Here is a 25,263-nt window from a genome sequence, read left to right on the forward strand (position 1 = left end):
GCTTTTTATGTAGCCTGTTGTAAAACTAGGCAAATATCTAGATGAGTGAGGTACCCCTGGAAGACCTCTACGTACCCCTGGTTGAGAACCACTGCTCTAAATCGTTAGTAAACATATTACACACTTATTCAGTTACCAACTTCTCACTGCTAGTCCACTGTTACAACTACCAACATGCTACAAACTTCACTCTACTTTGAGGAGCTGCCATTAATCACTCATCGTATTGTTTTGTAGAGCACCCAATGACATAGCAAATATCTATGGTTCTGAATCTACCGCTTAGCCAAGAAGTAATCCATGCCAAGACTTGACCCCTTACCCTGTGATTTACTTATTTTCCTTCAAGTTTCTTATAAAGGGACTTCAAAGTTTTTGAAAGTCTAAATATACCATGTCTGCCAAGACACCAATATCTATTGCACTGACTTTTTCAAAGCATTCTAACAGGGTAGAAAGGCACAGCGGCTCTTTCAAAAGCCACACTAACTTGGTCTTATATGGGTATATGTGGCCAAATGTTGCCCTTTCCTCTCCTTAATTACAAGTACAATAGTTTCAAAGAGAAGCACAGAGCAGTGGTTGGCAGGTGCAGGTTGCCCACCACTGGTAGAGAGTCACCCATCTGAAATAGGCTCCCTCTGATTAGTTTTTGGCAGTTTGGAAAGTCACTAATGTGGTGCCTACTTTCAAAAACTCTTGCTGTTTTTACAGCTGTTTCATATATATTACACTTAGGGCCTGATCCAGAACCCGGGGGGCGGGGGGGAATAAATTAAAAAAAAAAATCAATCAGTGGGAGTCTTTCGATCAGGCCCATATGGAGTATATTAGTATTTTTTCTGCTGCACAATTTCTTTCAGAACTCTTAGATGAATACTGGTACCTGAAAGACCTGGCAATTTATTGAACTTCGGTTTCTCCAGTGGCTCTATATCTTCCTCCTCGGACACATCAATCTCTGTTAAAGAGACAGACTGGTTAAAAATTGTATTTTTAAATGTCAACATTTCCTTTAGAGAGACAAGGTGGGTGAGGCAAGACCTGGTTTTGGACCAACTGCTCTTGGTGAGAGAGACAAGCGATCACTCTATAGCTGACCTGTCAGTCCTCATCCTCAAATGAAACCTGAGCAACACTTTCAAAAGACAACCTTGGAAGCTTAAATTCATAACTTGGCTAGACACTAAAAAAAGAACCAACCATGGACTCAATAGAGACAATGGTTTTATGGCTTATTAAAACGATCTACAACCTGAACTCTTAAAAAAAATAGCAGGCTGGGACTGGACATGCGGCATTGGCAAGTGGGAGGAAAACACAACTGCAGAGGCTGCAGAATTTACTCTCAGTGCCGCAGTAGCGTAGCTCCATCTCATCTCTTCCGACTGCACTTCTGGGGGGGCTAGTGGGAAAGGGCATGGAGTTAGCATCCCCTGCGCACTCCTATGGCCACTGGTGGCAGCAGCGTCCGCAGCCAGGGCAAAGAAAGCATACCAGTCGGCTCAGTCCCAGCCCTAGAGAGGGCTGAACATGTTAATAAGAAGGGCCATTCGTGGGCAGGCGGGCAAAAAATTGTATGTCATCTCACCCCAAACATACCTGATTCATAAGTACCAGCCTTTCAGCATCCGTGCATGGGACATTTCTCAAATGGAAGGTGGTCATGGATTTCTCTTCCCCACAGTACCCCAAGCAACTAGGAACAGGATGAGGTTTAGGAGCCTATTAGACCTGTCCACCATTCACAAGAACACGTAAGGATTTGGCGGAGCATCAGTGATAGGAATATACATTTATTTTTAAAATAAAATCCCCACTATGTTTTTTTTTTTTAAATCATGCACAAATTTCTGTACAGTTTTACAGGAATGATGAAACTTACATTTGGGATGGAAATTTAACTGGACAATGTTCCAATGGCTGCTAATTTTCTGGAAAAGTCCTCTTAGAAGAGATTTTCTTCACACTCCTCCCCAGTAAAATCCAATATGCATAGTAACTATAGAACTTGATCATGTGGGAGCCCTATGCTCAGAGTGGCTACGTGATCCAATCACAATTTAACTCTTTTCCGACTTCACCATAATTCTATGCTATACTTCCTCTCTGTGAAGAGGAGCAGGATGGCGGAAGGTGGGTTTGCACTTCCTTGTATTCTAAACCCAGTCCTGGCATGGGTTAGTGCAGCCTCAAGGCTGTTGTAACTTGTGCTCAGCAGGAACACAATTTCACAGCTGAGAGTAACTGGAGCACAGCAATGCTCTAGCCATGACTCTCGCATGTGCCCTAAGCCAAAGGCTGCGATTGGGCAGCACAGAAATAGTCTGCCGGCTGTACCCAACCCAGACAACCCCACTTCGTACAGGTTATCATCCAGGGGCTTGTTCTGCCAGATTTACAGTCTCTTTATGCCACTGTAATTGCATGAAAGGGTGAGTATACAACATAGAGGGTAAATTCTCTGATTCATATATTCATATTTCTCCCTCTCCCTCCCTCATATATATATATAAATAAATAAAACATAACTAGCTGCAGTGCTTTAGCTGCATCTTATCCAATACCATTGCCTGTTTGCCATGCTATTTTCACTGCTCACAGAGGATTTAGCCTCTTAGGCCTGGTCTACACTGGGGGGGGGTGGGTGTCGAACTAAGGTACGCAAGTTCAGCTACGCGAATAGCCAGGTCAGCAGCTATCCATAGTAAATTCTGGATTCAAATACTCCAAACTTCAGAGGGGTTTCAAAATCTAAACCTTGATCAGGATCTGAATTCTGTAAATAGCCCTTATAATCATCAAAACCAAAATTCCAGATTAAAACACCCCACAATTGAGTGCATTTGAAGTCCAGATCTGTGGCTTCAACTCATCTTCTTTTTAATTTCATTAGGCTCTGGAGGCATAGGCACCAACTCCGTGGGTGCTCTGGGGCTGGAGCACCCACAGAAAAAAATTGGTGGGTGCTCAGCACCCATTGGCAGCTCCCCGTGGCCCAGCCCCTGCTCCAGCTCACCTCCGCCTCCACCTCTTCTGCCAGCGCACTGCCACGTCCTGCTTCTCCCCCTACTCCCAGCGCTTGTGCCGTGAAACAGCTGATTCACAGAGCAGGGAGGAAGGGGGGAGGAGGGGCTGGGGTGGGGATCTGGGGGAAGGGATCCAATAGGGGCAGGAAGGGGGTGGAGTTAGGGTGGGGACTTTGGGGCCGCCAGAGAAAGTTGGCACCTATGTCTGGAGGAACCTTTTTGGGAAAGGGACACCTTATGCTGAGAACATGGTTTCCACCAGTGACCAATGGCCGACAGTGAAAACATAATACATTTGGGAGGGAATTAGATTCAACAAAGGGGTCATATGAAAACTGGCAGGTGCTGATGTGGAGTCAAGCTGAACCACTACCACTGTCTGTGGCTAGAGTGCCACAAAGACTTGACAGACCAAGTCGGGCCGAATAGCTGATTCAGATTTTTATGGAGCATTCACCATTTACATTTCTACCAGGTTATGCACCCTTTCAGCTAAGACTATTATATTAAAGTGCTTTGCCAGAAGATATGAAGTCCATTTAGCTTCAGCATGGTGCCGAGCAGGAGGCAACTGAGTGATGAAATAAACAAATATATTATTTTTTTTAAAAAACATCTGACCAGGTTTTAACCTAAGTTTGGTCTTTGAAGAAAGCTGCTAATATCCACAGACTACATCCCCTTTCTGCCTATCACCCCCTTGTTTCACACCAGACTAAATTTTACACTCCGGGAATAGCACTGCTTACATTTGGAGCCATTGCCTCTGAATATGCTCATCATCTCACTTTCCCTATCATCACTCTTTGTCCTTTGCATGTTTTCCCCCTTCTTTCCCTTATATCCTTTTCTCTGGCATAAAAGGGAACATGGAGGCTGTGAGGATTAACAGGCCACAAGATTCTTACCAAAAGATGAAAGCCACCTCTACCCAGTTACTGACCACCTGAACGTTCTACGCCTCTATTCTTAGTTTTATGAACAGGAGTTTGGCTGATCATATGGATGAAATGCAGACTGAACACCCAACACTGCAAGCATGATGCACACACTGACTTTCAGCCAACCTTCCACTGAAAGGCATCACCATACTATTCACTTGGAGCTACTGTAAGTGGAAAAACAAAACACCCACTTTTTAAAATAGCAATACTAATAATGCTTTTTCTTGGATGAAAACACAATAAGAAGGCAATCTACACTCCCCTGTTTCCCCAGCCCTCATGTATGTTTGTGGAAAAGTTCATCTGACAGCATGGAAGCCTTTCAGTTGTCCGATAACTGCCCAATATTCCAACTACCAAGTGCATTTTCTTATACTGTTTCCTGTATTCCACCGAGGAGCCTAACTGGGTCTCTGGACCTACTTACAAGTTCCTACCCTGAACATACATCTATGCCTTCTGACTGGAATGAAATCTATGCTAAGGAGAAATGCTTATCAAACCATATCTACGTTAGGATGTTAGCCGCTGGTGCAGCTGTGCACACACAAACCCCTGGTGAAGACAGCATTTACCACAGTGCAGCATTGATTTGTATTGAGGTAAGATGCACCAGTTTAATAGCGTCTCCTCCGCTTTGCACCCTCACAGCTGCACCAGTGACTAAAATCACAGTCCAGACATCTTAAGGAGAAACCAATGTAGGTCTAATTTTCATGAGCACATTTTTAATAGGCCTCACTAATACCCTAGTTCTGGCTTAGTGATTAACAGTAGCTGACCATATTATGAAATTCTTTCAAAACAAAAAGTGATAGGTTTTTCATTAAATCTTTTCTATAAGTGTCACTAACTGCACTGTCCAAATTACTCAAAAGATTACACAATAGAAACAAGAGCTTGTTCAGTATATCATTTTATAACCCGGTATACAACAGTTCTGCACAGCTATTTCATGGTAATTTATACTCCCCGCCCCCCCCAAAAAAAAAAATCCCACACAGACAGATGTGGATCAGACTAGATTACTTAGGATCTGGAACGATACTGAGTATCTCCTACTGCTCGATCACACTCAGTTACTGTTAATAAAAGAGATCATGCAGCAAGGCTATTAATTTTAACTACACTGACACCATAACCCTTAAAACATATCATTGACTACATGAGACTGTAGAGAGAAAGGCCAGCAGCAAAGGGAAAACAGCGTGGAGTGCAGGAGAGTAGTCAGAAGAGGGCTGGGATCTTGTTGGTCAGAGAAAGGGGCCTGGAGAAGGGAAAGAGATGGGGATACCTTTGGGGGAAAACATTCGAATGGTTAGATATGAACTGTGCACATTTGATGTGGGAGCGAGTCCATCTTTATTGATTTTATATACAAACCAAAAAAGAAAGAAAGACAAGACTCTGCTAATTGCGACCCACTTGGGCGAATAATCCAATACATACGTTAGGGATTCACCCTACTAAGCAACACCACCATGGTCCCCTCTCTTTTACGAATACAATAATCCAATTCCCGAAGGGATAAGATAAACTACTTGGCTTTCATTTTTGTAAGTTACAACAAGGGAATCCAATTATTCCTGAGGAAACAAGAGGGGCAAGGATATCATTGCTATCATCAGACAAATTAATGCAACAGTGAGGCTAAGAAATTAAGAACAAAGTCAGGGTTCCATTTAAGAGACATATCATGGAGGAAACTGGTTCCACTGAAAAATATCTTTAAACCAGGGGGAACTGCTGGCTCACAATCTTCCTCCCCCAGCGTGGAAGGGGGATTAGTCCATGGAGATCAGTTCCTTCTTTAGTGGGCGACAGTGATCTGTAACTTTCTTGATGCCTCTAGAAGGACGCCAAGAAAAGGGTAAAATCTCCACTGCCCCCATCCTCTCCTATGGCCTAAGGGTAGGTAAAGAAAGAAAAAGAAAAAAAAAGACCCCTCCCCAAAAAGAGCAGAGCCAAAATTGAGAGGCTGGCCAGTCAGTTCCCCACAGAATATGGTATCTGACTAGTTAAGCAGAGGAAGATGGCACCAATCCCTGAGTGTTCTATAGAATTATGTAGAAGAAATCTCTAAACACTGACACATTGAGTCCATTCCTAGTGACAGAGCTCCAAAAGGCCATTGCAAGTGAAATTCAATGATCCTGCAATTCACTGAACATCTGCTCTTACGTTTAAGAGCACCCTGCTCACACAGAATACACCAAGGAACTCTGTGCAACCAAAGAAAAGAGCTGCAATTACTGTTATTTAGATTACAGTAGTACCCATGTATGTTAGGTGCTTTCCAAACATACAGGAAGCATACTCCTTGTCTCAAAATGGTTACTGTTCCAAATCCCAACAACAGATGAAGAGCAGGAGGAGCAGAATAAAATACACAATCAACGCAATCAGGGTGCAGATACACATGGACCTTATTAGTCCCATTGTTCCCCTCCAAAAGTATTCAAAGCATCCAACTCTTCTCCATCATTACCCATCCATCCATCTATTCATTTTAGAGACATTTTCAACCTATGACCATCCCCAACCCCTTCTATGCATTATGTACTAGCTACTTTTGCTCTGTTTGATGACGTGAATATTTTCTAAATTTCCCTATTTTATTTGGGTGGTAGGGCTTGTTTGTGGTTTTACAGGTCCCACCCCCAAGCATTATCACTTAAGAAAACATGGAGTGTCAGTAAAAGTTGAAATCAATTAACCAAAACCCTCCTGATCTTCAATGGTCCAATTAAAAATGGAATCAGTTCTGAACCAACCCCAATTTTGGCTTTGCAAAATAACTCAAGCTGGAAGGTTTTACAAAACAAAAGCCATCACCTCTGTTTTCCCCATCTACAAGGTTACACACAAGAAATCTTTATATTGTAAGAGAGAGATTTGCTTTTTCCAAAAATAAATATCCACTAATTATGTAGCCCGGAGCTATATTTGTTGCAAGCATTGATAGACTGCCCATCATTTTAGTGTCTGGCCACACTTGTGTCTGTGTGTTTACCAATTTTACTGCAAGATAAACTGAAGTTGAGTGACTTGCCCCAAGCCACACAAAAAATGTAATGTGGACTAGAACCCAAGAGTCCTGATTTATCAGTCCCCTTTTTTAGGGCCTGAACCTGTAGACACCTTATTCATGGGAATAGAAACAAGGAAATCATTGGAACTACTTAGATGTGTGGCTGTACTACACGACCTAGAGACAGTAGACCACATCTGCTGACATTTGACATTTTACCATTCTAAGATGTTTTTAATGAAAAAAAAGTACCCAAAGCCACATATTTCCTGAAATTTTAGACTGTTTCAGACTTATTTATACAAGTTTTTTTGGGGAGAGGGGAGCGGGTTGGTAGTCTTTTTTTGCGGGGGGTGCATGTGGAGGGAAACTAACTACTTTGTCTTGTCCTTTCTTGTGTTGAATTATTTTTACCAGTACAATTATATACATCACTTTCAGTAGACAGGAAAGTGGCATAAATGACAGGTTGCTTCAGCTGATCCTTGTGTCTGCTCTCTAATGCTTCTACTCATCCAGCCACATTTACTATGTATATATGTGACTTGATGAGTAGAAAATTTAGAGGGCAGACAAGGATCAGCTGAAATGACAGGTTGCTTATGCCACTTTCCGGTCTACCAAAAGTGAGCTAAATAAGAACACCAGCCCAAGTTATTTAATCTGCATTAAGCATCTCTTGCACCACCAAAGTCCAGGGAGATTTGCTCTTAAGAACATAAGAATGGCCATACTGGGTCAGACCAAAGGTCCATCTAGCCCAGTATCCTGTCTACCGACAGTGGCCAATGCCAGGTGCCCCAGAGGGAGTGAACCTAACAGGTAATGATCAAGTGATCTCTCTCCTGCCATCCATCTCCACCCTCTGACAAACAGAGGCTAGGGACACCATTCCTTACCCATCCTGGCTAATAGCCATTAATGGACTTAACCTCCATGAATGTATCCAGTTCTCTTTTAAATACTGTTATAGCCTTAGCCTTCACACCCTCCTCAGGTAAGGAGTTCCACAAGTTGACTGGGCGCTGTGTGAAGAACTTCCTTTTATTTGTTTTAAACCTGCTGCCTATTAATTTCATTTGGTGACCTCTAGTTCTTGTATTATGGGAATAAGTAACTTTTCCTTATCTACTTTCTCCACATCGCTCATGATTTTATATACCTCTATCATATCTCCCCTTATTCGCCTCTTTTCCAAGCTGAAAAGTCCTAGCCTCTTTAATCTCTCCTCATATGGGACCCGTTCCAAACCCCTAATCATTTTAGTTGCCCTTCTCCGGACCTTTCCTAGTGCCAGTATATCTTTTTTGAGATGAGGAGAATACTGTGTATAGATGTGGTCAAGATGTGGGTGTACCATTGATTTAATAAAAGGTCAATAAGAAGGAGAATATATTATTCTCTATCCCCTTTTTAATGATTCCTAACATCCGGTTTGCTTTTTTGACCGCCTCTGCACACTGCATAGACGTCTTCAGAGAACTATCCACGATGACTCCAAGATCTTTCTCCTGATTTGTTGTAGCTAAATTAGCCCCCCATCATATTGTATGTATAGTGGGGTTATTTTTTCCAATGTGCATTACTTTACATTTATCCACATTAAATTTCATTTGCCATTTTGTTGCCCAATCTTTTGAGAGATCTTTTTGAAGTTCTTCACAGTCTCCTTTGGTCTTAACTATCTTGAGCAGTTTAGTATCATCTGCAAACTTTGCCACCTCAATTTTTATGAATAAATTGAACAGGATTGGTCCTAGGACTGACCCTTGGGGAACACCACTAGTTACAGTGAGCAAGAGTGGAGAGGGGTAAGAACAGGAGCAGGTCCTAATTTATCTGTGCATTTGATTTCTTGAAAGGACAGGCATGGTGTTCAGCCTCACAGCATGAAGGAGAACTGTATTATACACATTCAGCAACAAATTATTTTTAATCCAGACAGAATTAGTATGGACAAAAATATAATCAGATTAATTAGGTCTGACTGGTTCATAATAGTTTCCCCAGTAGTAGCCCAAGACAGAATCAGAAAGGGACCTGTCTACATTCACACAGTACCATCCGATGGCCACGTCTCCTGCCCAAACTTCAAAGAAACACTGCAGTGATTAGTCATAATTTGAGAGTTAAAATAAATATTCAGAGCCAGATTGTGTCTAACCCATGTGCAGAAATCAAGCATGTCAGGAGGGGAAGGACTGCTTAAGGGGCATTACCTCCTTTGTCTTCCCAAGGCCCTGACTCAGTTGTAGTACCTGGATACTGCTCCCTGCAGCTGCCCCTTGGCGTGCAGCCACTCTAAACAAGGCTTTTAAAATAGTAGAACCTGAATTTTCAAACCAAATTTTAGAACCATCTGAGACTAATTCAGTGTCTTCAGAGCTCTGAACAGTTTAAGTAGCAGATGTAGAGATTCAAATATTTTATATATTTCTTTCTTTGCAGTTTTCCTACAAGCAATCTCTGACAAAAACATAGCTGCCAAAATACGCTGGCCTCACCCTGCAAGACTCTCTCACGTGATTAATCCTTATGACTTCACTGGATGAGTAAAGGCTGCGGGGTTGGGGCCGGTGTTTGAGGAACATACTTTACACCCTCACTCATCACAATAAGTTTTCTGCTTCTCCCCACCCGCATCCTTAAATTTTAGTTAGAGCCTTTCAAGTTCCAGAATGATTACCTGGGATTTCTTATGTGACTAGGAATAGCTAGTGAATTACTTGCAGGAAAGTCATTGACTAAGCAGGCTGACATCACCACACCAACTGTTTCCAAGAACAGCTGTCAGAACACCACCACCCACACAGAGAGGTATACAAGTATTTGTTGATTTATTCCAAACCCATTGGAGCAGACCCTGGCCCTTGCTGCAGCAACTCTGAGCAGTCTGCGAGTACAAAACAACCACAAAGTCACTTTATCTGGCTGCACAAGGATTCTCGTCGCAACAGGGGAATCCCTAGGTGATGCAGGGCTGGTATAGCTGGCTCTCCATCACTCTCTCATGGCTCCTCCACCATAGGGACGATGGTGGGGTGTAAAGGGACAAGGCTAAAAAAACCCTTGTGTTCCAGCATTCTGCCAATGACCAGAACAACCCACTGGGGGATACTCCAGCTGGGCACAAATTAGAGAAGCCCAAAAGCTGCTCTAACTTTAACTGAGGACTAAATTAGCTTCTAGTCAGGATCAGAAAGAAAGACACATGCTCAGGTCCTGAGCCAAGTGATCCTAAGACAGGCCTGAGGATCTAGCCCATTGTTTCCAGGTTCATATTCGTATGATGAGTATTTCACATATAGCCTTTAACAACAAGGTTCAGACACTTAAAGCAGAACAAATGGAGCCAAATGTATTATTTAACGGGGTTATTACCATCTATCAGTAATCAACCTTGCCTCCATTAAATTCCCCCCCACACACACCCCACATACACACACAGCGCTTTTTTTTTGGTCTTGCTGTTTTACTGGAATTAGTGTGCGCACTAATTTTCCATTCATTGCTTTACAGTCATCCTTTCCAACTGCTTATGATTATCACCTCTTTACTCTAATCTTCCTTCCCAAGGACACTCTTATAAAGAAGATGCAATTTACAGCTGCAGGCTGTTTTCTGAAATTTTAAAACTAGCAGTCTTTTTTTTTTTAATTGAAAAAGGTAAAAAATTAGGCACGGGGAGCAGAAAGAACAAAAGCTCAGGGGGCTCTAGTGCATTAAAAAAGATCAATAGCAGCAGTCTAATAGCGCTAAAGGTTGATTCATGTAAAAGGTGGTGCATCAAATACATATAATTTCTGCAGTTACGTCAAGGGCTCAATCTACACACATGCTCCCTTGTACAGTCAAAGCCTGGAATGTAAAGCAAGGTTGAGTCAGACCATTAAAAGGGCTGTTCCATTCTCTATACGCAAAACAAACAAAAAAAAAATCCAAGTTAAGAACATGCCCTTTTAAAACCTTGGCAAAAAACTGGGTACAATAAGGTCTTGTCTACACTACCGAGCTTTTTCAACAAAAGTCAGCTTTTGTTGACAAAAAAGAGTGGAGGTGTACATGCTACAATACTCCTCTTGCCGACAAATAAAACCACCTCGATGTGAGGAGTGGAGCTTTTTGCAGCAAAAGTTATATTGACAAAGTGTCAGGGTAGACACTGTGCTTGGTTACGTCGCTGTAAATGACCTCCAGGAGGCCACAATGCCCATCCTGACTGCTCTGGTCAGCAGTTCTAACTCGCTACCCCTGCACCCAGGTACACAAGCATCCACACCTCCCCCTTTAAAGGCCCAGGAATTTTTGGAATTCTACTTCCTGTTTGCTCAGCGTGGAAATCTCATATTGCATCTTCTCAGCTGTCCAGGGTGGCTCCATGCAGCAAACACTCTCCAGCTTGGAGCGCACCTGAGTTGTTGGATCCACTGGCTCTGTGGAGAAAGGAGGCTGTGGAGTCCTAGCTCTGCTCCAGCTGTAGGAACTTTGATATCCAAGGTCAGATTTCTTGTGGCGGGTTGGAGAAGGGCTATGAATGGGGCATGCATCAGTGCCCTGCAAAGATCAAGTAGCTGAGGCAGGAGTACCAGAAGGCAAGGGAGTCAAACTGTCACTCTGGTGCTGCACTGAAGACCTGCCACTTCTAGAAAGAACTGGATACCATCCTTGGCAGCAATCCCACTTCCAAGAGCCTTGTGAATATGGCAGCAGAGCTGGAGCCAGCAGAATCAGCCCAGAGGATGAAGATGTGGATGAGGAGTTCGAGTCGGAAGACAGGTAATAGGATCATCTAGTACGTGGGGAGTAAGGACCTCTTCTTGACTCCGGAGGGTTCTAGTCAGTCCCAGTACTCAGTCTCTGGGTCCAGTTCTGTTCAATATCTTCATCAATGATACAAGAGAGGGGAGCTCTGGTAAGTGATCTTTGTGAGTTGATGCTGCTTGGTTATGAGGCAGAGCTGTCTTTTGCTTTGTTATATTCTAGAAGTGGGCAAAGGGATAGAAACGTACATGACTAGCTGTGTTTTGTGTGCTTCACATTCCCCTGTGCAGCTAAGCAGTGAGAGAACAGTGTGTTAATGCACACCAAGAATTCACAGTAATCTTCCTAGTGATCTCTCTGGAGACTTTCCTGGAGGTACTCGCCAGTCCTTTGCTGAAGGTTCCTTAGCAGAGCTGCTTTGTTCCTTCCCCCATTGTAGGAAACTTTCCCACACCAATCAGCAATCACTTGTGCATCAATCAAAGCGGCACACAAGCGAGCAGCATAGTGACCCAATCTGAAGCTGTGCACATGCAGGAGATGCGCCCCTGCATCCTTGTTTGCCCTCAGGAGTGAGATATCGGCTACAATAACCCCTGCCTGTGGAAAATGGTGGCAGAATTTACAATTTTGTCCTAGTCACCTGCAGTGATCTCCTTTAAAAGCCATGTATACTCTCTGCCCCATCTTGAGCCCCGCCGCCTTCCACGGGCCAAATTCAGGGTGTTTGCCAAGCTGTGTGCTTGCCCAGGGACAGTGAGAAACTGATTCGTATTTAAAAAGAGGTGGATTTTACTATAGTGATTCAATGCTGTGAGTTCAGTAACAATCATGCTTCTGTTTATTGTTTGCTTCTACCGGTATGGCTTTCAAGAGAGCCCCCTACACACCTGCGGAGTGCCTCCACCCACAGAGGAAGCGACCGAGGAGGAGCAAGGACAACAACACGTTTCAAGAGGTGCTCCAATCCTCAGAGGATGATAAACAAGAATGTAGGGTGTGGAGAGAGACTTTAAAAAGATATAAAATAGACAGGCAGGACAGGAAGGATAGCCATGAGTGAATTTTGACAGGCCAGGAGTGGTTGACAAAAGTGATGGAGAACCAAATGGCGATGTCGCAGTCCCTAATCACGCTGCAGGTAGAATTAATGCATGCTCGCCTCCCCTGCAACCGATACAGAACTGCTTGCTCTGCACTCCCCAAACTCTCACACAGTCCTTGCAACCTCCCAGCCTGTCTCAATACCCCATACACTTCACCCTTTGGACAACTTCCAAAAGGATAGCTGGACTTACACACAGCTATGAGTGCTTATACTTTCCTTCACAGTTATCTCCCTTCCCGCCAAGTGTTGTGTGTTGTTAACTGGTATTTAATAAAGATGATCTTTCAGATAATGTTTTTATTTGTCTCCTACCCATGGTGATTGCTGCTGAAATTAATACACAGTGGCAATTGGATCATTTGCAGACTACAAATCCTGGTCAGGAATCCAAATTTTCATGCAAGGCAGCAAATTAACAGAACATGGCAGAGTGCTCTACAGAAAGACACATTACTGGTGCTCACTGTAAAAATGGTGCCTCAAGGCCTCCCTGATTCAAATAGCCTCCGCCCCTTCCCTTCCCCCCAGTTGTGCGCCTCTCATAACCCTGGTATCTGGCTGCTCATAATGAGCTGCCAGGTGATCCACCTTACATGTTCCATGCCAGGGGAAACTTTTCACCCTTAGCCTCACAAATATTACGGCACACACAGCAGGCTGCTATGGCCATAGGAATATTTGCCTCATTTAGGTCTAACCTGCCATAAAGGCAGCACCAGTGTGCTTTTAATCTGCCAAAAGGCACATTCAGTCATTCTGCACCTGCTCAGCCTATTATTGAAGCTCTCCTTGCTGCTGTCCAGGTTTCCCAGGTTTCATGAGCCATGAGAGTAAAGGTAGGCTGGATCTCCCAGAATCACTTTAGGCATTTCAACATCGCCTATTGGTCTGGAAAGAAAGTCCCCGCTTGCATCTTTCTGAACAGGCCAGTGTTCCTAAGGACGCATGCATCATGCATCTTCTCTAACCACCCCACGTTGATGTCAGTGAGATGCCGATGGTGATCCACAAGCGCCTGAAATACCATAGAGAAGTACCCCTTTCTATTGATGTACTCCGTCATAAGATGGCCCAGGGCCAAAATAAGGCTATGCGTGCCATTTATCGCCCCACCGCAGTTAGGGAATTCCATTGCCACAAAGCCATCCACTATTTCACACACATTGCCAAGAGTCACAGTCCTTTGTAACAGATCGCAATTAATAGCCTTACACTCTTGTGTTACTGCAGCCCATCAGGTACCTCTGATACCTGTCCAGACTGTGAGCTCATGATATACTGCATGACCATCCATGAAGTGGTAGACATGGTATATCTTGACTTTAGTAAAGCTTTTGATATGGTCTTGCATAACCTTCTCATCACCAAACTAGGGAAATGCAACCTAGATGGAGCTACTATAAAAGGTGGGTGCAAAACTGGTTGGAAAACCATTCCCAGAGAGTAGTTATCAGTGGTTCACAGTGATGCTGGAAGGGCATAATGAGTGGGGTCTTGCAGGTATCGGTTCTGGGTTCAGTTCTGTTCAATATCTTCATCAATGATTTAGATAATGGCATAGAGAGTACACTTATAAAGTTTGCGGATGATACCAAGCTGGGAGGGATTGCAGGTGCTTTAGAGGATAGGATTAAAATTCAAAATGATCTGGACAAACTGGAGAAATGGTCTGAAGTAAATAGGATGAAATTCAATAAGGACAAATGCAAAGTACTCCACGTAGGAAGGAACAATCAGTTGCATGCATACAAAATGGGAAATGACCGCTTAGGAAGGAGTAGTGTGGAAAGGGATCTGGGGGTCATAGTGGACCACAAGCTAAATATGAGTCAGTGTGATGCTGTTGCCAAAAAAAAAAAATGAACATCATTCTGGGATGTATTAGCAGGAATGTGATAAGCAAGACACAAGAAGTAATTCTTCCATTCTATTCTGTGCTGATTAGGCCTCAACTGGAGTATTGTATCAGGAAAGATGTGGACAAATTGGAGAGAGTCCAGAGAAGAGTGACAACAATTATTAAAAGTCAAGAAAACATGACCTGTGAGGGAAGATTGAAAAAATTTGGTTTGTTTAGTCTGGAAAATAGAAGACAGAGGGGGACATGATAACAGTTTTCAAGTATGTAAAAGACTGTTACTAGGAGGAGGAAGAAAAATAGTTTTTCTTGTCCTATCCTCAGAGGTTAAGAAGCAATGGGCTTAAATTGCAGCCAGAGAGGTTTAGGTTGGACATTAGGAAAAAACTTCCTAACAGTCAGGGTGGTTAAGCACTGGAATTAATTGCCTAGGGAGGTTGTGGAGTCTCCATCATTGGAGATTTTTAAGAGCAGGTTAGACAAACACCCGTCAGCAAGGGTCTAGATAATACTTAGTCCTGCCATGAGTGCAGGGGACTGGACTAGATAACCTCTCAAGGTTCCTTCCAGTCCTATGATTCTATAACAGTGACTGCAACAATGGAGAGCAGTGCATGATCCATGCTTTTGGGCAGAGATGGTGGGTGCACAGTAAACATGGGCTGTTGAAAAATGCAACAAAACACAGTTGGAAGCCCACTGAATGATGAGACAGAAAAAATGCATCATGGGATGTTGAGCCTGCACCCATGATGTACTGCAATCCACTCTGCCTTCACACAACTCCTAGCTGTAGGGGGTGGTGAGTTGCACAGTGGGAGAGCTGTGCACAGTGCACTGCTCTTACAGTCAATGCTAGAGCACCAACTGTGGACACGCTCCGTTGACAGAAGGAGCATTGTGTGAATATGCACAAGCGAGATAAATCTAGTGCTTTTTGATAGTCTGTGTAACCAGGGCCGGCTCCAGACCCCAGCGCACCAAGCGCGCGCATGGGGCGGCATTTTCCCGGTAGGGCAGCAGGCGGCTCTGGCGGACCTTCCGCAGTCAGGCCTGCGGGAGGTCCGGCGGAGCCGCGAGGACCGGTAGACCTGCCGCAGGCATGACTGCGGAGGGTCCGCTGGTCCCGCGGCTCCAGTGGACCTCTCGCAGGCATGACTGCTTGGGGCGGCCAAATTCCTAGAGCCGCCCCTGTGTGTAACTCGTGCCAACAAAACTCTACTGTAGACAAGGCTTAATATTCGCAACAGGAATTTTGATGACAATGAGTTCCTCAGGGGCAGTGTTTCCGCTCATAATTTTCTTGTACATGATGTAAATGGTTGCTTCTCAAAGAGACACACTGGGTTCATTTACGTTATAAGGCCAAGGTTTTCAAAAGTGACTAGTAATTTTGGGTTCCTCACCTGAGAAACCTTCGAGATGCCTGATTTTCAGAGTGGCACTTTCCAAAAAATCAGGCCTCAGTAAGATGCCAAGTTGGGCACTCAACGTCATTTGTGAAAATCATGGCCTCATTTTCCAATTTAGATGTAGGAAGTTAGACACCTAAATACAGAATTTGGCACATAGATACCTGCTTTTCAGCACTTACTATAAGTCCTGATAGGTCAAAGTTTTCAAACTCAGGCCTATAAAGTTAATCCCATAGTTTGGCACCTAAAACAAAAGTAGTCCAGTCTTCCAAGATAATAAGCACTTGCAGCTTCCATTATACTTGTATATGCTCAGCACCTCTGGGGTGGGGAGGAACCACCTATTTCAGGTGACCAAATGTGAAATTAAGTACTTAACTTTTCATGACCACATTTGAAACTTTGGCATAATACTTAACATTTCATACTAGCACTTCAGAACTCAAAGTGCTTTCCAAAGGGGGATAAACATAATTATCCCCATTTTATATACAGGGAAACTTAAATGTGAAAGGAAGATTACTTCAATAGAGCCAAACTAGCACTGACAGCTGCCCGATACTTAAGCACCTTTGTTTTCAGTTTAAATCAGTTTTTACCGAAGAATTCCTGGGTTTTACTCAGTTTTTTCTGATTTTCACCCTACTCTTGTATCATTCAAATATATATATATATATATATATATATATATATATATATATATATATATATATATATATATATATATATATATATATATATATATATATATATATAAAAATTATATTTTCCTAACAAAACACATTGCATGAAATATATGTATTGCAATAATACATTAGTCTGTGCGTAGATGCAAAACTGCCTGTTGAAGTAAGACTATGTATTAATCTAGAAGATGCATGTCTGTTTGGTGTATGAAAGCTCTGAAGTGCATGCACATCTGAACGTACTGATGAATTTCACGCCCACCTCATACACGTTTCAAGCTGTTAGCAGCTAACGGTTTAAAGATTTGACGCAAGAAAATGAAAATGTGTTCTGAAACATATTCTGATACAGAAGGAAGTATTTGGAAGTTTTAAAAAACAAAAACTGGAGAAAAGGATGAAGTTGAGTGTATGAACTGCAAATGGTGTGGCCCAATGTAAATATTTGTTCTGCAGCAAACCACACTGATGAATACAATTCAAAGCATTAATCTACTGAATACTTTCTCCCCCCATTTTTCTGTTCACCAGAATAAACCCTGATATTTGTACAGAAAATTAATAGTTTTTGCACCGATTTTCACTTTGTTGTTGTGGAAATAAACGCTGCTAAATTCAAGAAAAATTAAATAAAATGAAAACTGAAAATGAAGGGGCCTATCTATATGGGACACAAACACACACTTCAGCATTACTAAATTTCATCAAGCTATGGAAAAGGCTTACCTACTGGAGATCTGCTACCAGTCAATGGCATGTATTGGGCAAATATGCAACTGAACCTAGGTAAAACAGTAGTCAGATACTTTACATAGGCAAAACATCCTTTTGACACATGACTTTGGCTGGTAGAGGATTAAAGTTACTATCGTATATACACAGTAGAGATTCAATCCTTAGAGTTTAAAAGGTGAAGGTTAAATAGTGTGACTAAATGGGCAAGGATTGACACAATAAAACTTGTTAACCACTGGCGCATGGCTTTAGTGACTGGCCCAGGGAATCTTAATCTTCTTGTGAGACAGGTGTTTAATGCCTAATCTGGTAAGGTGCTGAATCCCAGCAGCTCCTATTGACTTCAGGGGGAATTGGAATTACTCAGTGACCTTCAGCATCAAGCTTCAAAACTCTATAGATATTAAAGCATGGTTCTGTGTCCACTAGAAGTGGATAATCTGCTCCAGCCAACAGGTCAGGGGCGGCTCTAGCTTTTTTGCCGCCCCAAGCACGGCAGTCAGGCAGCCTTCGGCAGCGCGCCCGTGAGAGGTCCCTGGTCCCACGGATTCAGTGGCTTGCCTGCGGGAGGTCCGCTGGTCCTGTGGCTTCGGCGTACCTGCCCCAAGTTCCCACTGAATCCGCGGGACTGGCAGACCTCCTGCAGGCAAGCCGTCAAAGGCTTCCTGACTGCCGCTCTCGCAGGGACCGGCAGGGTGCCCCCCACGGCTTGCCACCCCAGGCATGTGCTTGGAACGCTGGTGCCTGGAACCGCTATTCTGTGCGCCTGCTGCAGCAGTGTCATGGCTTTATAAAGTAATTTTCCATTATTGCATTTAAAATTAGCAGCTAATACAATATTCATTTTTGGTTTTGGATATATCCACACAGAGCCAGCTCAATACTGATTCGTTTGTATTGTTACTGGTTTGATTTCTGCTTTTACAGTTAAGTTGCATAGAGCAGGGGATTGTCACACAGTAAACTTGGCAGATGTACTTTTCTAGTTTCTATTGCATTCCATTTTCTGCATAAATCTGATGCTGGCATCCAACCATAACAATCAGTTGCATCTTCCCTTATCTTCAAATTTCAGATCATAATTGTGCTTATGAAAGTTTTTAATAATTTTAAATTGCAATTTATTTTTCTTAACAGGAATCTGGCACCCTGACACTTTAAACATATTTTTGACTCAGAAAAAGTTTGGGATGCATTAGCCAAGACTGCAAGAGACTTTCCAACAGCGTTGTGACATTCTGCAGGTTTTTGTTGGTTGGTTGGTTTCAAAACAATGTGTTAATTTGAAAGTAGTCGGTTTCACCTAGTTGTCTGAAATTTTCTGCTTCTCCTAATCCTGCTTTTTGTGGTTATGAAAATGATCTGTTGGGAAAATGCTGTATTTATAGGACGAAGGAGGAAATCATAGGGAAAGTGACAGCACACAAGGTGGGGAATGTTTTGCCAGGAGACTGCTTTGAATGTGGTAACTTTATACAGTGGAATATTAAGTGTTCTTCTGACTCCTACTCATATAAATTTTGCTCCTGCAATTGACTCAGTGTTGGAGGATGCTGCTGACTTCAATGGCATTCTATATAGTGCAGGAGTGTGTTCACACAGAAGCAACTGCAGGATGGGGCCATGTTACTATGTCCACACACAGTGCCAAATTAAGTTCTTCATTACACTGGCTTGAGCTAAACCAACTGTGAAGTTACTCCAGTTTTACACCATTGTTTGTGAAACAAGAATTGGGTCTTCGGCCCCCCATTTCCTTTTGATTGATGTATAATTTATTAGAGAAGAAACCAGCCATGATGCCTTGTAGCATGCTGGACGCTTCAGAGTTTATAAACCCCAGTGTGTTATTTATTGGGACCCCCTCCACCAATTCACTAGTACAGCTTTGTGCAGGAACACAATCTGAAGTAAACTCTCTCCTTAGCCTACTCTGTGGGAATAAGAGGGCAAAAGCTTACCAGCCTAAGATCCTGTATCCCCTGCTCCATGCCAGCCTCCCCACTTATGCTTCCTTCCTCTCCTTTAACTGCTCCTAGCTGACAGGGATTGCTCATTAGCTTGCCAGCCTCTGGCCTAATCAAGCCATTGTGCACCCATCCCCCAAATTAAATCCACTCTTGAAGGGAGAGGAAGGAACAGCTAGTAACTGAGCTACCGGAGGGCTGGGTCGGTGCTAGGTTCCTAGTGCTTGTCACCTGCCTCAATATGCATTCCCCCCGCCCCCATAGACAGGCTGCCTTAGTACCAGTAAAACTTGGCTCAAAGGTCCAGCTGAATGTTTCTGCACAGGAAACCAGGTAGGCAGGTTGGCTGGGAATCCAACTGTGGCATTTAACAGGCTTTGCAAATTAACGTCAGTGCTTCATGCAATTGTTTTTTCAACCTGGTCAGGTTTCTCTGAACTCTGTAATTGTTCTATAGCAATGTGGTAAACACTTCCTGCAGACAATTTGTTAGGAAGTTTGGATTTTATATAACCCAGGAAATGAAGTCATCAGACCTGTAGGCTGACTCTAATGATTCAGTCCCTGGTTCCCAAAAGAAGCAGATGCTTTGGACCCATTAAAAAAAAATCCACAAACAGTGAAATTAATTGAAAGAAAAAGTGTGCATAAGTTTATCAACTAACTCCATTTGGAGAGTTGTAGAGAACTCAGATGCTTCTGAGCTATTTATTTTGTTCTGGGACTACAACCTTATATACTATGTGTCATTTCATTTTTTTTCCCCCATGATACAAAAAGGGTGGAAAGAAAAAAAGAGTTTCTGTCCCTCTCCTTTTTCCATTGGGCAAATGTTGATTTTCTACTCTATTTCTACTTGAGCTGAAAGGAAGATGGCATTTTTTTATTTATTTCCCTGCTTATGCATCATCTCCACCACTCACCATTTAATCACAGCTCTGGGAAAATGTTATAGAAACTACTATCCGGTACAGAACAGCAGGCGGAATGTCACAAAATTATTTTTGAGTATTCTACCAAACTTCTGACTGTGCTTTCTGGTCAATGGAGGTAGAGTTTTATTAAGATTAAAAAATAAAGATATTTAGAATTTGGAGCACTTTCCAACTAGTATCACACACTATACTACCTCTCTCTCCTGGACACAATGCCACAGCTTTGAAAAGTGCCTGTACTCCAGACCCCTCTCGGTGTAACAGAAGGGGCTGCTGCCCAGTGTTCTCTGGAATAGCTCACTGGTTCAAAACAGCTCCAGCTCTGGTTCAAAATAACCTGGATTGTCAACGGTGGAGCATGCTGCAGGTCTCATTTGTTTCACCAGGCCTCAGAGGCAGGGCTGGCTCCAGGCACCAGCAGAGGAAGCACGTGCCTGGGGCAGCACATGCTAAGGGGCAGCATTCTGTCCATTCTTGGGGCAGCACAGTCCCGGGTGGCCCTTTTGTGTGTGTGTGTGTGGGGGTGCGCGCTTGGGGCAGCAAAAATGGTAGAGCTGGCCCTGCGCAGAGGCAAATCAGGGAACGCTCAGAGGCTGACTAATAACCCCATACATATTTTATATTAAGAAATATGTCTTTGTAGGACTGAGGCCAGTTCAAAATGCACAACTCATTTTGGAGGCTTAAACAGGCAGGGTGCACAGAGCCTGTGAGAGGGTGCTTTTTAGTGCTGCAAATCAAAATAAATTCAACAATTTCCAAAATAGTCACATATTGGATACACATTATGACAGTGTACATATAAAGGTGATCTGAATCAAATCAAACAGTTCTAACCTTCACTGCTCATATATGATGAGGCACTCAGTTTCTTTGTTTTCTACTAAAAAATAAAGTTTGTTTGTTTCGTACATTAGGAATACCAGGTCCTGAGTGCGCTCTTTTTCCTGGAAGACAATTGCAAACTTCAAAGCACCTGTTTTCCTGGAAACTAAGATTTTCCCTCTCTTATTATAGACCCATTGAACCATGCAGTGCTTCACTATTGAAGTTCTAATGCAGACAATTCCTTCCATCCAGCTGGGGACCTGCACATAAATGTGGAACACAACCTCAATCTGGCCATTCCCCAAGGTACTCTAAGTGTGTTATACCGGAAGCAGAGCAAATAGCCACAAGGAAAAAAACCCACAATAAGTATAAAAAGATGGAAAGAATTTCATGTTACAAACAAAGGATAGTCCTCTCCTGCCTAATACCCTGGAAAAAAACAGTGCACAAGCAATTCATCTAGGAGAAAATTATACAGTACTCCACATTTAATCAGGAAAACTGCTTAATATCGCACATTTCCCAGTAGACAGACTGAAGCTGACTGCTACTCAGTGGTCTGCCACTGAAGCAGAAAGCTTTTGGGTTACTTACTGTGTCAAACAGATAGTTAAGGGTTAATGTCTCTTACTTGTAAAGGGTTAAGAAGCTCAGTAAACCTGACTGACACCTGACCAGAGGACTAATAAGGGGACAAGATACTTTCAAATCTTGGTGGAGGGAAGTCTTTTTTTTGTGTTCTTTGTTTGGGGGCTGTTCGCTCTTGGGGCTAAGAGGGATCAGACGTGCAACCAGGTTTCTCCAGTCTTTCTGGAACAGTCTCTTATATGTTCAAAATAGTAAGTACTAGTTAGAAAGGCGGATTAGTCTTATGTTTGTTTTCTAACTTGTGAATATGTATTTTGCTGGAAGGATTTTTTACCTCTATTTGCTGTAACTTTGAATCTTGGAAGGGGGGAGGGAGTCCCTCTATGTTATATGAGCTGAATACCCTGTAAACATTTTTCCATCCTGATTTTACAGAGATAAATTTTACTTTTTCTTTCTTTAATTAAAAGCTTTCTTTGATTTTTCTTTGTTTTAAGATCCAGGAAATTGGGTCTGGACTCACCAGGGACTGGTGGGGGGAAAAGAGGGGGGGAAATGGTGAATTCCTCTGTTTTTTTTAAGATCCAAGGAGTTGGGATCAGTGTAGCCTCTCAGGGTAACCAAGGGAGGGGAAAGGTGGGGGAATGGTTTATTTCCCCTTGTGTTAAGACCCAAGGGGTTTGGGTCTTGGTTCCCCAGGGAAGGTTTGGGGGGGAATGGAAAGTGTACCAAAACACTATATTTTTGGTTGGTGGCAGCACTATCAGATCTAAGCTAGGAATTAAGCTTAGAAGGGTACATGCAGGTCCCCACCTTTTGGACGCTAAAGTTCAAAGTGGGGAACAAACCTATGACATACTGGCACTCAGATATTTTACTGTGTCTCAGCTTAATACTGTTTTCGCTAGTCTGCTTTTCAAACCACAGTTTTTAGTTCCTGTTTAACCATTGTATGTACTGGAGGTGATTTAAGTGCTTCCTCCTGATTGGCCCCTTGCTCCTTCCACATCACTGGCAGCTGTACCAGACATTTTGAAGCAGCTCAAATGCCAAAGGTAGGCAGACACCTCAACCTTCACCCAACTGCATATCTAGGGCCTCCGATAGCCAAGCAATATGCACTCATGTGATTAGATCACTGCAGCTTAAAGGACAGCCATGTTACTGTTGAAATGCCACCTCAGTCTGGAATTCCACTCACACTAGAATTACTGATCTTCCCCTGAATGGTCTTGCTTAAGAGGATTCTACTCCACTCACGTACTACTGCACAGCTCAAGTTCTAGTGTTATGCGGTGTTAGTGCTGATCTCACAAGCTAACACTGACTGAGGATTCTCTTCACTTGGGGCCCAACCCAACAGCCACTGAATGTACATATCAGGAAAAAATCCCATATCAGGTATATGACATGACAGTAAAAGGTAAGTTTCCCTTCTGAAAGAGGGGGACTTGGCATAATCTGAATAGGAAAATACCATGGTTTCAACCTTGTAATTCAATTTATGCAAACAATCTGAGTTGCAGAAGGCACATAGACAACCACAGGTGAGCTCCCATGTAGTAATTCGTTTCACAGATCCTTGATACATGTGTGCTCAGTGGATCTGTCCCTTTTAAAATCTGATTATCCAGGTCTAAGCAGGCATCATCCCAATTCCAACACATGTATTTGCCCAAGGAGAGGTTACTTACCTTTCACTTGAGTTCTTCAAAAATGTTTTGTCCCTATAGGTGCCCACTGTAGGAAGTGTGTGTATCCCTGTGCTCTCGGAGATTTGTATTAGCAGCATCCATGGGGCCACGCCAGCACACCATGAAGCCTCATGCTTCAAAACAAAAGGCATTTAGGGAGAAGTGGACCTGCCACCACTCCAGTTCCTTCTCAACTACAGAGCCAGAGACTCCCCAGCAAAGGAGGACTGGAGGTGGAGCACCCCTGGGGCAAAACTGAAGTTATTGAAAGGTAAGTAATCTCTCCTCCTCCTCCAACTATATGTCCACATGGATGCTCCTCCACAGGAGATTCCCAAGCAGTAACTCAACATGGAGGGGGATCCGCGAGCGTGTGGAGGATATCACCACCAAAGGTCGTACAAGTCCTGGATGCAGGTAGAATAGCATAATCTTTAGAAAATGTCTGAACAGAGGACCAAGTTGTGGCTCTGCACATTTCCACAGTGAGTATGTCCTTGAGGCGGGCAACAGAAGTGGACTAAACTGTCACCCAAGGATGGGGCTGTACACCTGTGACCAGATAGCAGGCTATGAAGGCAACCTGAAACCCACCTTGATTGTTTGTTCATATCCTTTTCTGAAAGAATGAAAGGACAATCTAGGAGAAGTCCTAAAAGGTTCTAGTCCTGTCCAGACAGAAGGAAAACAGACTCCAAATGTCTAAAGTGTGAGGCTAGCCTCTTCTCTTGAAGAGAGGTTTGGGAAATAACGCTGTCTGCCCTTTCTTTTCGGAACCAGGAAATATTTGGAGTAAAATCCTCTCACATTAAGGGAACTGGCTCTATCACCCTCAGATTGAGGAGGGACTAAACCTTCTGTTTCAAGAGATTGTTGTGAGAGGGGTCCCTGAATACGGAAGGAAAGGGAGGGTGGGCCATAGATTGGAAGTGGACAGAGTAACTCATAGTTATTATCTCCATGGACAACTTGATTTTAGAAGTAAGTTCACACATGTGTAGGAAATGCAAGAGACTGTTCCCAGAGCGATGGCAGAAGGCAAGGGTGTGCAGCATACCCAGAGAAGGGGAACGATTGTGACCCTCAACAAGACTGTCAAGATGGTTGTTTGGAGGGAGGCCCACAAAGGGAGGTGGTTGTCCCTTTCTTCTGTGAGGCCTGGGTCTTCTTTGGGGAGGTTCTGTAGGTCTGGAATAGGCCTGGTATAGTTGATACGGAATGGCTGGGATTGTTGTACTATCTGAAATTTACTCGAATGTCTTTGTACCAGGTAAAGATTCTGAGCGACCTTGGGGTTGCCCTTGAAACCTCAAGGGAATGTAGTGAGGTGTCAGTATTGTCATGGAACAGCTTCAGTCCTATGAAGGGGAGATCTCCCATTGTGTTTTGTACCTCTCTCTGAGAAGGCCAGACAATTGAAGCCAGGATGCTTACCTCATTACAACAGCAGTGGCTAGAGAACATGAAGCTGTATCAGCAGTGTTGAGGGCAGTCTGTAAAGAAGTCTTGGCTAGGAGCTGGCCCTCAGAAATGAAGGCTTGGAACTGCTCCCTCTTGTCCTGTGACAAATAATTAACATGAGTAACTTTGCATAGTTAAAGTCATATTTTGTCATCAGGCTTGGTAGTTTGTGACCCAAAACCGAAGGGCAGAGGAGGAATAACTTCCTGTCAAGGAGGTC

General features: G+C 43.3%; 1 protein-coding gene across 6 annotated transcripts in view; it reads right to left on the bottom strand.

The window, feature by feature from the left end:
- PDE10A (phosphodiesterase 10A) overlaps positions 1-25,263 on the bottom strand; it is a 605,978-nt gene that overhangs the window by 397,194 nt on the left and 183,521 nt on the right. For 4 of the 6 annotated variants that reach the window (XM_045008721.1, XM_045008723.1, XM_045008725.1 and 1 more), the window contains one exon: positions 887-961. The exons of 1 other annotated variant lie outside the window; for it this stretch is intronic. The gene's annotated coding sequence lies outside the window, so the exon portion shown is untranslated. Of the gene's footprint in view, positions 1-886; positions 962-25,016; positions 25,142-25,263 lie in introns of all 6 variants that reach the window. One more of the 6 variants, XM_045008719.1, reaches the window with a different exon arrangement.

Source organism: Mauremys mutica, chromosome 3 (assembly GCF_020497125.1).
Source record: "Mauremys mutica isolate MM-2020 ecotype Southern chromosome 3, ASM2049712v1, whole genome shotgun sequence".
In the NCBI taxonomy this organism is placed as follows: domain Eukaryota; kingdom Metazoa; phylum Chordata; order Testudines; family Geoemydidae; genus Mauremys; species Mauremys mutica.